The sequence below is a fragment of the Equus asinus genome, chromosome 2 (assembly GCF_041296235.1).
Source record: "Equus asinus isolate D_3611 breed Donkey chromosome 2, EquAss-T2T_v2, whole genome shotgun sequence".
NCBI lineage: Eukaryota > Metazoa > Chordata > Mammalia > Perissodactyla > Equidae > Equus > Equus asinus.
The window spans coordinates 69,495,066-69,509,819 of record NC_091791.1 but is presented as its reverse complement, the minus strand read 5'-3'; positions in this window follow the sequence as shown (position 1 = coordinate 69,509,819).

The following is a 14,754-nucleotide window of genomic DNA, read 5'->3' as shown; positions in this document are numbered from 1 at the left end:
TCTACTTCAGCCAGATCAGGCCTGCCAAGAAACTGCGTTTCACAGCCCTTTGTAAGGGATGTTCCCGGTAGGCTGTAAGAGCCCAATGCAGAGCGAGTTGTTTCTTAGCTTCCCAAAGAGCTGGAAGCAAGATGCTTTGGGGACTATCTCTGTCTTTGCAAACAATTCAGCACTTTGTGCCTTGAAGCTCTAGGGCAATGTAGCACACCCACAGCAGAAGTTCTACTTCAGCCAGATCAGGCCTGCAAAGAAACTGCGTTTCACAGCCCTTTGTAAGGGATGTTCCCGGTAGGCTGTAAGAGCCCAATGCAGAACGAGTTGTTTCTTAGCTTCCCAAAGAGCTGGAAGCAAGATGCTTTGGGGACTATCTCTGTCTTTGGAAACAATTCAGCACTTTGTGCCTTGAAGCTCTAGGGCAATGTAGCACACCCACAGCAGAAGTTCTACTTCAGCCAGATCAGGCCTGCAAAGAAACTGCGTTTCACAGCCCTTTGTAAGGGATGTTCCCGGTAGGCTGTAAGAGCCCAATGCAGAACGAGTTGTTTCTTAGCTTCCCAAAGAGCTGGAAGCAAGATGCTTTGGGGACTATCTCTGTCTTTGGAAACAATTCAGCACTTTGTGCCTTGAAGCTCTAGGGCAATGTAGCACACCCACAGCAGAAGTTCTACTTCAGCCAGATCAGGCCTGCAAAGAAACTGCGTTTCACAGCCCTTTGTAAGGGATGTTCCCGGTAGGCTGTAAGAGCCCAATGCAGAGCGAGTTGTTTCTTAGCTTCCCAAAGAGCTGGAAGCAAGATGCTTTGGGGACTATCTCTGTCTTTGGAAACAATTCAGCACTTTGTGCCTTGAAGCTCTAGGGCAATGTAGCACACCCACAGCAGAAGTTCTACTTCAGCCAGATCAGGCCTGCCAAGAAACTGCGTTCAACAGGACTTTGTAAGACATGTTCCCCATAGGCTGTAAGAACAGTGTGCAGAGCGAGTTGTTTCATAGCTTCCCATAGAGCTGGAAGCAAGATGCTTTGGGGCCTATCTCTGTCTTTGGAAACAATTCAGCAGTTTGTGCCTTGAAGCTCTAGAGCAATGTAGCACACCCAGAGCAGAAGTTCTACTTCAGCCAGATCAGGCCTGCAAAGAAACTGCGTTTCACAGCCCTTTGTAAGGGATGTTCCCGGTAGGCTGTAAGAGCCCAATGCAGAACGAGTTGTTTCTTAGCTTCCCAAAGAGCTGGAAGCAAGATGCTTTGGGGACTATCTCTGTCTTTGGAAACAATTCAGCACTTTGTGCCTTGAAGCTCTAGGGCAATGTAGCACACCCACAGCAGAAGTTCTACTTCAGCCAGATCAGATTGCAAAGAAACTGCGTTTCACAGCCCTTTGTAAGGGATGTTCCCGGTAGGCTGTAAGAGCCCAATGCAGAGCGAGTTGTTTCTTAGCTTCCCAAAGAGCTGGAAGCAAGATGCTTTGGGGACTATCTCTGTCTTTGGAAACAATTCAGCACTTTGTGCCTTGAAGCTCTAGGGCAATGTAGCACACCCACAGCAGAAGTTCTACTTCAGCCAGATCAGGCCTGCAAAGAAACTGCGTTTCACAGCCCTTTGTAAGGGATGTTCCCGGTAGGCTGTAAGAGCCCAATGCAGAACGAGTTGTTTCTTAGCTTCCCAAAGAGCTGGAAGCAAGATGCTTTGGGGACTATCTCTGTCTTTGGAAACAATTCAGCACTTTGTGCCTTGAAGCTCTAGGGCAATGTAGCACACCCACAGCAGAAGTTCTACTTCAGCCAGATCAGGCCTGCAAAGAAACTGCGTTTCACAGCCCTTTGTAAGGGATGTTCCCGGTAGGCTGTAAGAGCCCAATGCAGAACGAGTTGTTTCTTAGCTTCCCAAAGAGCTGGAAGCAAGATGCTTTGGGGCCTATCTCTGTCTTTGGAAACAATTCAGCACTTTGTGCCTTGAAGCTCTAGGGCAATGTAGCCACCCACAGCAGAAGTTCTACTTCAGCCAGATCAGGACTGCAAAGAAACTGCGTTTCACAGTCCTTTGTAAGGGATGTTCCCGGTAGGCTGTAAGAGCCCAATGCAGAACGAGTTGTTTCTTAGCTTCCCAAAGAGCTGGAAGCAAGATGCTTTGGGGACTATCTCTGTCTTTGGAAACAATTCAGCACTTTGTGCCTTGAAGCTCTAGGGCAATGTAGCACACCCACAGCAGAAGTTCTACTTCAGCCAGATCAGGCCTGCCAGGAAACTGCGTTCAACAGGACTTTGTAAGACATGTTCCCCATAGGCTGTAAGAACACTGTGCAGAGCGAGTTGTTTCATAGCTTCCCATAGAGCTGGAAGCAAGATGCTTTGGGGCCTATCTCTGTCTTTGGAAACAATTCAGCAGTTTGCGCCTTGAAGCTCTAGAGCAATGTAGCACACCCAGAGCAGAAGTTCTACTTCAGCCAGATCAGGCCTGCAAAGAAACTGCGTTTCACAGCCCTTTGTAAGGGATGTTCCCGGTAGGCTGTAAGAGCCCAATGCAGAGCGAGTTGTTTCTTAGCTTCCCAAAGAGCTGGAAGCAAGATGCTTTGGGGACTATCTCTGTCTTTGGAAACAATTCAGCACTTTGTGCCTTGAAGCTCTAGGGCAATGTAGCACACCCACAGCAGAAGTTCCACTTCAGCCAGGTCAGGCCTGCCAAGAAACTGCGTTCAACAGGACTTTGTAAGAGATGTTCCCCATAGGCTGTAAGAACACTGTGCAGAGCGAGTTGTTTCATAGCTTCCCATAGAGCTGGAAGCAAGATGCTTTGGGGCCTATCTCTGTCTTTGGAAACAATTCAGCAGTTTGTGCCTTGAAGCTCTAGAGCAATGTAGCACACCCAGAGCAGAAGTTCTACTTCAGCCAGATCAGGCCTGCAAAGAAACTGCGTTTCACAGCCCTTTGTAAGGGATGTTCCCGGTAGGCTGTAAGAGCCCAATGCAGAGCGAGTTGTTTCTTAGCTTCCCAAAGAGCTGGAAGCAAGATGCTTTGGGGACTATCTCTGTCTTTGGAAACAATTCAGCACTTTGTGCCTTGAAGCTCTAGGGCAATGTAGCACACCCACAGCAGAAGTTCTACTTCAGCCAGATCAGGCCTGCAAAGAAACTGCGTTTCACAGCCCTTTGTAAGGGATGTTCCCGGTAGGCTGTAAGAGCCCAATGCAGAGCGAGTTGTTTCTTAGCTTCCCAAAGAGCTGGAAGCAAGATGCTTTGGGGACTATCTCTGTCTTTGGAAACAATTCAGCACTTTGTGCCTTGAAGCTCTAGGGCAATGTAGCACACCCACAGCAGAAGTTCTACTTCACCCAGATCAGGCCGGCAAAGAAACTGCGTTTCACAGCCCTTTGTAAGGGATGTTCCCGGTAGGCTGTAAGAGCCCAATGCAGAACGAGTTGTTTCTTAGCTTCCCAAAGAGCTGGAAGCAAGATGCTTTGGGGACTATCTCTGTCTTTGGAAACAATTCAGCACTTTGTGCCTTGAAGCTCTAGGGCAATGTAGCACACCCACAGCAGAAGTTCCACTTCAGCCAGATCAGGCCTGCCAAGAAACTGCGTTCAACAGGACTTTGTAAGAGATGTTCCCCATAGGCTGTAAGAACACTGTGCAGAGCGAGTTGTTTCATAGCTTCCCATAGAGCTGGAAGCAAGATGCTTTGGGGCCTATCTCTGTCTTTGGAAACAATTCAGCAGTTTGTGCCTTGAAGCTCTAGAGCAATGTAGCACACCCAAGCAGAAGTTCTACTTCAGCCAGATCAGGCCTGCAAAGAAACTGCGTTTCACAGCCCTTTGTAAGGGATGTTCCCGGTAGGCTGTAAGAGCCCAATGCAGAGCGAGTTGTTTCTTAGCTTCCCAAAGAGCTGGAAGCAAGATGCTTTGGGGACTATCTCTGTCTTTGGAAACAATTCAGCACTTTGTGCCTTGAAGCTCTAGGGCAATGTAGCACACCCACAGCAGAAGTTCTACTTCAGCCAGATCAGGCCTGCAAAGAAACTGCGTTTCACAGCCCTTTGTAAGGGATGTTCCCGGTAGGCTGTAAGAGCCCAATGCAGAGCGAGTTGTTTCTTAGCTTCCCAAAGAGCTGGAAGCAAGATGCTTTGGGGACTATCTCTGTCTTTGGAAACAATTCAGCACTTTGTGCCTTGAAGCTCTGGGCAATGTAGCACACCCACAGCAGAAGTTCTACTTCACCCAGATCAGGCCGGCAAAGAAACTGAGTTTCACAGCCCTTTGTAAGGGATGTTCCCGGTAGGCTGTAAGAGCCCAATGCAGAACGAGTTGTTTCTTAGCTTCCCAAAGAGCTGGAAGCAAGATGCTTTGGGGACTATCTCTGTCTTTGGAAACAATTCAGCACTTTGTGCCTTGAAGCTCTAGGGCAATGTAGCACACCCACAGCAGAAGTTCTACTTCAGCCAGATCAGGTTGCAAAGAAACTGCGTTTCACAGCCCTTTGTAAGGGATGTTCCCGGTAGGCTGTAAGAGCCCAATGCAGAACGAGTTGTTTCTTAGCTTCCCAAAGAGCTGGAAGCAAGATGCTTTGGGGACTATCTCTGTCTTTGGAAACAATTCAGCACTTTGTGCCTTGAAGCTCTAGGGCAATGTAGCACACCCACAGCAGAAGTTCTACTTCAGCCAGATCAGGCCTGCAAAGAAACTGCGTTTCACAGCCCTTTGTAAGTGATGTTCCCGGTAGGCTGTAAGAGCCCAATGCAGAACGAGTTGTTTCTTAGCTTCCCAAAGAGCTGGAAGCAAGATGCTTTGGGGACTATCTCTGTCTTTGGAAACAATTCAGCACTTTCTGCCTTGAAGCTCTAGGGCAATGTAGCACACCCACAGCAGAAGTTCTACTTCAGCCAGATCAGGCCTGCAAAGAAACTGCGTTTCACAGCCCTTTGTAAGGGATGTTCCCGGTAGGCTGTAAGAGCCCAATGCAGAACGAGTTGTTTCTTAGCTTCCCAAAGAGCTGGAAGCAAGATGCTTTGGGGACTATCTCTGTCTTTGGAAACAATTCAGCACTTTGTGCCTTGAAGCTCTAGGGCAATGTAGCACACCCACAGCAGAAGTTCTACTTCAGCCAGATCAGGCCTGCAAAGAAACTGCGTTTCACAGCCCTTTGTAAGGGATGTTCCCGGTAGGCTGTAAGAGCCCAATGCAGAACGAGTTGTTTCTTAGCTTCCCAAAGAGCTGGAAGCAAGATGCTTTGGGGCCTATCTCTGTCTTTGGAAACAATTCAGCAGTTTGTGCCTTGAAGCTCTAGAGCAATGTAGCACACCCAGAGCAGAAGTTCTACTTCTGCCAGATGAGGCCTGCAAAGAAACTGCGTTTCACAGCCCTTTGTAAGGGATGTTCCCGGTAGGCTGTAAGAGCCCAATGCAGAACGAGTTGTTTCTTAGCTTCCCAAAGAGCTGGAAGCAAGATGCTTTGGGGACTATCTCTGTCTTTGGAAACAATTCAGCACTTTGTGCCTTGAAGCTCTAGGGCAATGTAGCACACCCACAGCAGAAGTTCTACTTCAGCCAGATCAGGCCTGCCAAGAAACTGCGTTCAACAGGACGTTGTAAGAGATGTTCCCCATAGGCTGTAAGAACACTGTGCAGAGCGAGTTGTTTCATAGCTTCCCATAGAGCTGGAAGCAAGATGCTTTGGGGCCTATCTCTGTCTTGGAAACAATTCAGCAGTTTGTGCCTTGAAGCTCTAGAGCAATGTAGCACACCCAGAGCAGAAGTTCTACTTCAGCCAGATGAGGCCTGCAAAGAAACTGCGTTTCACAGCCCTTTGTAAGGGATGTTCCCGGTAGGCTGTAAGAGCCCAATGCAGAACGAGTTGTTTCTTAGCTTCCCAAAGAGCTGGAAGCAAGATGCTTTGGGGACTATCTCTGTCTTTGGAAACAATTCAGCACTTTGTGCCTTGAAGCTCTAGGGCAATGTAGCACACCCACAGCAGAAGTTCTACTTCAGCCAGATCAGGCCTGCAAAGAAACTGCGTTTCACAGCCCTTTGTAAGGGATGTTCCCGGTAGGCTGTAAGAGCCCAATGCAGAACGAGTTGTTTCTTAGCTTCCCAAAGAGCTGGAAGCAAGATGCTTTGGGGACTATCTCTGTCTTTGGAAACAATTCAGCACTTTGTGCCTTGAAGCTCTAGGGCAATATAGCACACCCACAGCAGAAGTTCCACTTCAGCCAGATCAGGCCTGCCAAGAAACTGCGTTCAACAGGACTTTGTAAGAGATGTTCCCCATAGGCTGTAAGAACACTGTGCAGAGCGAGTTGTTTCATAGCTTCCCATAGAGCTGGAAGCAAGATGCTTTGGGGCCTATCTCTGTCTTTGGAAACAATTCAGCACTTTGTGCCTTGAAGCTCTAGAGCAATGTTGCACACCCAGAGCAGAAGTTCTACTTCAGCCAGATCAGGCCTGCAAAGAAACTGCGTTTCACAGCCCTTTGTAAGGGATGTTCCCGGTAGGCTGTAAGAGCCCAATGCAGAGCGAGTTGTTTCTTAGCTTCCCAAAGAGCTGGAAGCAAGATGCTTTGGGGACTATCTCTGTCTTTTGAAACAATTCAGCACTTTGTGCCTTGAAGCTCTAGGGCAATGTAGCACACCCACAGCAGAAGTTCTACTTCAGCCAGATCAGGCCTGCCAAGAAACTGCGTTCAACAGGACTTTGTAAGACATGTTCCCCATAGGCTGTAAGAACACTGTGCAGAGCGAGTTGTTTCATAGCTTCCCATAGAGCTGGAAGCAAGATGCTTTGGGGCCTATCTCTGTCTTTGGAAACAATTCAGCAGTTTGCGCCTTGAAGCTCTAGAGCAATGTAGCACACCCAGAGCAGAAGTTCTACTTCAGCCAGATCAGGCCTGCAAAGAAACTGCGTTTCACAGCCCTTTGTAAGGGATGTTCCCGGTAGGCTGTAAGAGCCCAATGCAGAGCGAGTTGTTTCTTAGCTTCCCAAAGAGCTGGAAGCAAGATGCTTTGGGGACTATCTCTGTCTTTGGAAACAATTCAGCACTTTGTGCCTTGAAGCTCTAGGGCAATGTAGCACACCCACAGCAGAAGTTCCACTTCAGCCAGGTCAGGCCTGCCAAGAAACTGCATTCAACAGGACTTTGTAAGAGATGTTCCCCATAGGCTGTAAGAACACTGTGCAGAGCGAGTTGTTTCATAGCTTCCCATAGAGCTGGAAGCAAGATGCTTTGGGGCCTATCTCTGTCTTTGGAAACAATTCAGCAGTTTGTGCCTTGAAGCTCTAGAGCAATGTAGCACACCCAGAGCAGAAGTTCTACTTCAGCCAGATCAGGCCTGCAAAGAAACTGCGTTTCACAGCCCTTTGTAAGGGATGTTCCCGGTAGGCTGTAAGAGCCCAATGCAGAGCGAGTTGTTTCTTAGCTTCCCAAAGAGCTGGAAGCAAGATGCTTTGGGGACTATCTCTGTCTTTGGAAACAATTCAGCACTTTGTGCCTTGAAGCTCTAGGGCAATGTAGCACACCCACAGCAGAAGTTCTACTTCAGCCAGATCAGGCCTGCAAAGAAACTGCGTTTCACAGCCCTTTGTAAGGGATGTTCCCGGTAGGCTGTAAGAGCCCAATGCAGAGCGAGTTGTTTCTTAGCTTCCCAAAGAGCTGGAAGCAAGATGCTTTGGGGACTATCTCTGTCTTTGGAAACAATTCAGCACTTTGTGCCTTGAAGCTCTAGGGCAATGTAGCACACCCACAGCAGAAGTTCTACTTCACCCAGATCAGGCCGGCAAAGAAACTGCGTTTCACAGCCCTTTGTAAGGGATGTTCCCGGTAGGCTGTAAGAGCCCAATGCAGAACGAGTTGTTTCTTAGCTTCCCAAAGAGCTGGAAGCAAGATGCTTTGGGGACTATCTCTGTCTTTGGAAACAATTCAGCACTTTGTGCCTTGAAGCTCTAGGGCAATGTAGCACACCCACAGCAGAAGTTCCACTTCAGCCAGATCAGGCCTGCCAAGAAACTGCGTTCAACAGGACTTTGTAAGAGATGTTCCCCATAGGCTGTAAGAACACTGTGCAGAGCGAGTTGTTTCATAGCTTCCCATAGAGCTGGAAGCAAGATGCTTTGGGGCCTATCTCTGTCTTTGGAAACAATTCAGCACTTTGTGCCTTGAAGCTCTAGGGCAATGTAGCACACCCACAGCAGAAGTTCTACTTCAGCCAGATCAGGCCTGCAAAGAAACTGCGTTTCACAGCCCTTTGTAAGGGATGTTCCCGGTAGGCTGTAAGAGCCCAATGCAGAGCGAGTTGTTTCTTAGCTTCCCAAAGAGCTGGAAGCAAGATGCTTTGGGGACTATCTCTGTCTTTGGAAACAATTCAGCACTTTGTGCCTTGAAGCTCTAGGGCAATGTAGCACACCCACAGCAGAAGTTCTACTTCACCCAGATCAGGCCGGCAAAGAAACTGAGTTTCACAGCCCTTTGTAAGGGATGTTCCCGGTAGGCTGTAAGAGCCCAATGCAGAACGAGTTGTTTCTTAGCTTCCCAAAGAGCTGGAAGCAAGATGCTTTGGGGACTATCTCTGTCTTTGGAAACAATTCAGCACTTTGTGCCTTGAAGCTCTAGGGCAATGTAGCACACCCACAGCAGAAGTTCTACTTCAGCCAGATCAGGTTGCAAAGAAACTGCGTTTCACAGCCCTTTGTAAGGGATGTTCCCGGTAGGCTGTAAGAGCCCAATGCAGAACGAGTTGTTTCTTAGCTTCCCAAAGAGCTGGAAGCAAGATGCTTTGGGGACTATCTCTGTCTTTGGAAACAATTCAGCACTTTGTGCCTTGAAGCTCTAGGGCAATGTAGCACACCCACAGCAGAAGTTCTACTTCAGCCAGATCAGGCCTGCAAAGAAACTGCGTTTCACAGCCCTTTGTAAGTGATGTTCCCGGTAGGCTGTAAGAGCCCAATGCAGAACGAGTTGTTTCTTAGCTTCCCAAAGAGCTGGAAGCAAGATGCTTTGGGGACTATCTCTGTCTTTGGAAACAATTCAGCACTTTCTGCCTTGAAGCTCTAGGGCAATGTAGCACACCCACAGCAGAAGTTCTACTTCAGCCAGATCAGGCCTGCAAAGAAACTGCGTTTCACAGCCCTTTGTAAGGGATGTTCCCGGTAGGCTGTAAGAGCCCAATGCAGAACGAGTTGTTTCTTAGCTTCCCAAAGAGCTGGAAGCAAGATGCTTTGGGGACTATCTCTGTCTTTGGAAACAATTCAGCACTTTGTGCCTTGAAGCTCTAGGGCAATGTAGCACACCCACAGCAGAAGTTCTACTTCAGCCAGATCAGGCCTGCAAAGAAACTGCGTTTCACAGCCCTTTGTAAGGGATGTTCCCGGTAGGCTGTAAGAGCCCAATGCAGAACGAGTTGTTTCTTAGCTTCCCAAAGAGCTGGAAGCAAGATGCTTTGGGGCCTATCTCTGTCTTTGGAAACAATTCAGCAGTTTGTGCCTTGAAGCTTTAGAGCAATGTAGCACACCCAGAGCAGAAGTTCTACTTCTGCCAGATGAGGCCTGCAAAGAAACTGCGTTTCACAGCCCTTTGTAAGGGATGTTCCCGGTAGGCTGTAAGAGCCCAATGCAGAACGAGTTGTTTCTTAGCTTCCCAAAGAGCTGGAAGCAAGATGCTTTGGGGACTATCTCTGTCTTTGGAAACAATTCAGCACTTTGTGCCTTGAAGCTCTAGGGCAATGTAGCACACCCACAGCAGAAGTTCTACTTCAGCCAGATCAGGCCTGCCAAGAAACTGCGTTCAACAGGACGTTGTAAGAGATGTTCCCCATAGGCTGTAAGAACACTGTGCAGAGCGAGTTGTTTCATAGCTTCCCATAGAGCTGGAAGCAAGATGCTTTGGGGCCTATCTCTGTCTTGGAAACAATTCAGCAGTTTGTGCCTTGAAGCTCTAGAGCAATGTAGCACACCCAGAGCAGAAGTTCTACTTCAGCCAGATCAGGCCTGCAAAGAAACTGCGTTTCACAGCCCTTTGTAAGGGATGTTCCCGGTAGGCTGTAAGAGCCCAATGCAGAACGAGTTGTTTCTTAGCTTCCCAAAGAGCTGGAAGCAAGATGCTTTGGGGACTATCTCTGTCTTTGGAAACAATTCAGCACTTTGTGCCTTGAAGCTCTAGGGCAATGTAGCACACCCACAGCAGAAGTTCTACTTCAGCCAGATCAGGCCTGCAAAGAAACTGCGTTTCACAGCCCTTTGTAAGGGATGTTCCCGGTAGGCTGTAAGAGCCCAATGCAGAACGAGTTGTTTCTTAGCTTCCCAAAGAGCTGGAAGCAAGATGCTTTGGGGACTATCTCTGTCTTTGGAAACAATTCAGCACTTTGTGCCTTGAAGCTCTAGGGCAATATAGCACACACACAGCAGAAGTTCCACTTCAGCCAGATCAGGCCTGCCAAGAAACTGCGTTCAACAGGACTTTGTAAGAGATGTTCCCCATAGGCTGTAAGAACACTGTGCAGAGCGAGTTGTTTCATAGCTTCCCATAGAGCTGGAAGCAAGATGCTTTGGGGCCTATCTCTGTCTTTGGAAACAATTCAGCACTTTGTGCCTTGAAGCTCTAGAGCAATGTTGCACACCCAGAGCAGAAGTTCTACTTCAGCCAGATCAGGCCTGCAAAGAAACTGCGTTTCACAGCCCTTTGTAAGGGATGTTCCCGGTAGGCTGTAAGAGCCCAATGCAGAGCGAGTTGTTTCTTAGCTTCCCAAAGAGCTGGAAGCAAGATGCTTTGGGGCCTATCTCTGTCTTTGGAAACAATTCAGCAGTTTGTGCCTTGAAGCTCTAGAGCAATGTAGCACACCCAGAGCAGAAGTTCTACTTCTGCCAGATGAGGCCTGCAAAGAAACTGCGTTTCACAGCCCTTTGTAAGGGATGTTCCCGGTAGGCTGTAAGAGCCCAATGCAGAGCGAGTTGTTTCTTAGCTTCCCAAAGAGCTGGAAGCAAGATGCTTTGGGGACTATCTCTGTCTTTGGAAACAATTCAGCACTTTGTGCCTTGAAGCTCTAGGGCAATGTAGCACACCCACAGCAGAAGTTCTACTTCAGCCAGATCAGGCCTGCCAAGAAACTGCGTTCAACAGGACGTTGTAAGAGATGTTCCCCATAGGCTGTAAGAACACTGTGCAGAGCGAGTTGTTTCATAGCTTCCCATAGAGCTGGAAGCAAGATGCTTTGGGGCCTATCTCTGTCTTGGAAACAATTCAGCAGTTTGTGCCTTGAAGCTCTAGAGCAATGTAGCACACCCAGAGCAGAAGTTCTACTTCAGCCAGATCAGGCCTGCAAAGAAACTGCGTTTCACAGCCCTTTGTAAGGGATGTTCCCGGTAGGCTGTAAGAGCCCAATGCAGAACGAGTTGTTTCTTAGCTTCCCAAAGAGCTGGAAGCAAGATGCTTTGGGGACTATCTCTGTCTTTGGAAACAATTCAGCACTTTGTGCCTTGAAGCTCTAGGGCAATGTAGCACACCCACAGCAGAAGTTCTACTTCAGCCAGATCAGGCCTGCAAAGAAACTGCGTTTCACAGCCCTTTGTAAGGGATGTTCCCGGTAGGCTGTAAGAGCCCAATGCAGAACGAGTTGTTTCTTAGCTTCCCAAAGAGCTGGAAGCAAGATGCTTTGGGGACTATCTCTGTCTTTGGAAACAATTCAGCACTTTGTGCCTTGAAGCTCTAGGGCAATATAGCACACCCACAGCAGAAGTTCCACTTCAGCCAGGTCAGGCCTGCCAAGAAACTGCGTTCAACAGGACTTTGTAAGAGATGTTCCCCATAGGCTGTAAGAACACTGTGCAGAGCGAGTTGTTTCATAGCTTCCCATAGAGCTGGAAGCAAGATGCTTTGGGGCCTATCTCTGTCTTTGGAAACAATTCAGCACTTTGTGCCTTGAAGCTCTAGAGCAATGTTGCACACCCAGAGCAGAAGTTCTACTTCAGCCAGATCAGGCCTGCAAAGAAACTGCGTTTCACAGCCCTTTGTAAGGGATGTTCCCGGTAGGCTGTAAGAGCCCAATGCAGAGCGAGTTGTTTCTTAGCTTCCCAAAGAGCTGGAAGCAAGATGCTTTGGGGACTATCTCTGTCTTTGGAAACAATTCAGCACTTTGTGCCTTGAAGCTCTAGGGCAATGTAGCACACCCACAGCAGAAGTTCTACTTCAGCCAGATCAGGCCTGCAAAGAAACTGCGTTTCACAGCCCTTTGTAAGGGATGTTCCCGGTAGGCTGTAAGAGCCCAATGCAGAGCGAGTTGTTTCTTAGCTTCCCAAAGATCTGGAAGCAAGATGCTTTGGGGACTATCTCTGTCTTTGGAAACAATTCAGCACTTTGTGCCTTGAAGCTCTAGGGCAATGTAGCACACCCACAGCAGAAGTTCTACTTCACCCAGATCAGGCCGGCAAAGAAACTGCGTTTCACAGCCCTTTGTAAGGGATGTTCCCGGTAGGCTGTAAGAGCCCAATGCAGAACGAGTTGTTTCTTAGCTTCCCAAAGAGCTGGAAGCAAGATGCTTTGGGGACTATCTCTGTCTTTGGAAACAATTCAGCAATTTGTGCCTTGAAGCTCTAGGGCAATGTAGCACACCCACAGCAGAAGTTCTACTTCAGCCAGATCAGGTTGCAAAGAAACTGCGTTTCACAGCCCTTTGTAAGGGATGTTCCGGGTAGGCTGTAAGAGCCCAATGCAGAGCGAGTTGTTTCTTAGCTTCCCAAAGAGCTGGAAGCAAGATGCTTTGGGGACTATCTCTGTCTTTGGAAACAATTCAGCACTTTGTGCCTTGAAGCTCTAGGGCAATGTAGCACACCCACAGCAGAAGTTCTACTTCAGCCAGATCAGGCCTGCAAAGAAACTGCGTTTCACAGCCCTTTGTAAGTGATGTTCCCGGTAGGCTGTAAGAGCCCAATGCAGAACGAGTTGTTTCTTAGCTTCCCAAAGAGCTGGAAGCAAGATGCTTTGGGGACTATCTCTGTCTTTGGAAACAATTCAGCACTTTCTGCCTTGAAGCTCTAGGGCAATGTAGCACACCCACAGCAGAAGTTCTACTTCAGCCAGATCAGGCCTTCAAAGAAACTGCGTTTCACAGCCCTTTGTAAGGGATGTTCCCGGTAGGCTGTAAGAGCCCAATGCAGAACGAGTTGTTTCTTAGCTTCCCAAAGAGCTGGAAGCAAGATGCTTTGGGGACTATCTCTGTCTTTGGAAACAATTCAGCACTTTGTGCCTTGAAGCTCCAGGACAATGTAGCACACCCACAGCAGACGTTCTACTTCAGCCAGATCAGGCCTGCCAAGAAACTGCGTTCAACAGGACTTTGTAAGAGATGTTCCCCATAGGCTGTAAGAACACTGTGCAGAGCGAGTTGTTTCATAGCTTCCCATAGAGCTGGAAGCAAGATGCTTTGGGGCCTATCTCTGTCTTTGGAAACAATTCAGCAGTTTGTGCCTTGAAGCTCTAGGGCAATGTAGCACACCCACAGCAGAAGTTCTACTTCAGCCAGATCAGGCCTGCAAAGAAACTGCGTTTCACAGCCCTTTGTAAGGGATGTTCCCGGTAGGCTGTAAGAGCCCAATGCAGCGCGTTGTTTCTTAGCTTCCCAAAGAGCTGGAAGCAAGATGCTTTGGGGACTATCTCTGTCTTTGGAAACAATTCAGCACTTTGTGCCTTGAAGCTCTAGGGCAATGTAGCACACCCACAGCAGGAGTTCTACTTCAGCCAGATCAGGCCTGCAAAGAAACTGCGTTTCACAGCCCTTTGTAAGGGATGTTCCCGGTAGGCTGTAAGAGCCCAATGCAGAACGAGTTGTTTCTTAGCTTCCCAAAGAGCTGGAAGCAAGATGCTTTGGGGACTATCTCTGTCTTTGGAAACAATTCAGCACTTTGTGCCTTGAAGCTCTAGGGCAATGTAGCACACCCACAGCAGAAGTTCTACTTCAGCCAGATCAGGCCTGCCAAGAAACTGCGTTTCACAGCCCTTTGTAAGTGATGTTCCCGGTAGGCTGTAAGAGCCCAATGCAGAACGAGTTGTTTCTTAGCTTCCCAAAGAGCTGGAAGCAAGATGCTTTGGGGACTATCTCTGTCTTTGGAAACAATTCAGCACTTTGTGCCTTGAAGCTCTAGGGCAATGTAGCACACCCACAGCAGAAGTTCTACTTCAGCCAGATCAGGCCTGCAAAGAAACTGCGTTTCACAGCCCTTTGTAAGGGATGTTCCCGGTAGGCTGTAAGAGCCCAATGCAGAACGAGTTGTTTCTTAGCTTCCCAAAGAGCTGGAAGCAAGATGCTTTGGGGACTATCTCTGTCTTTGGAAACAATTCAGCACTTTGTGCCTTGAAGCTCTAGGGGAATGTAGCACACCCACAGCAGAAGTTCTACTTCAGCCAGATCAGGCCTGCAAAGAAACTGGGTTTCACAGCCCTTTGTAAGGGATGTTCCCGGTAGGCTGTAAGAGCCCAATGCAGAGCGAGTTGTTTCTTAGCTTCCCAAAGAGCTGGAAGCAAGATGCTTTGGGGACTATCTCTGTCTTTGGAAACAATTCAGCACTTTGTGCCTTGAAGCTCTAGGGCAATGTAGCACACCCACAGCAGAAGTTCTACTTCAGCCAGATCAGGCCTGCAAAGAAACTGCGTTTCACAGCCCTTTGTAAGGGATGTTCCCGGTAGGCTGTAAGAGCCCAATGCAGAGCGAGTTGTTTCTTAGCTTCCCAAAGAGCTGGAAGCAAGATGCTTTGGGGACTATCTCTGTCTTTGGAAACAATTCAGCACTTTGTGC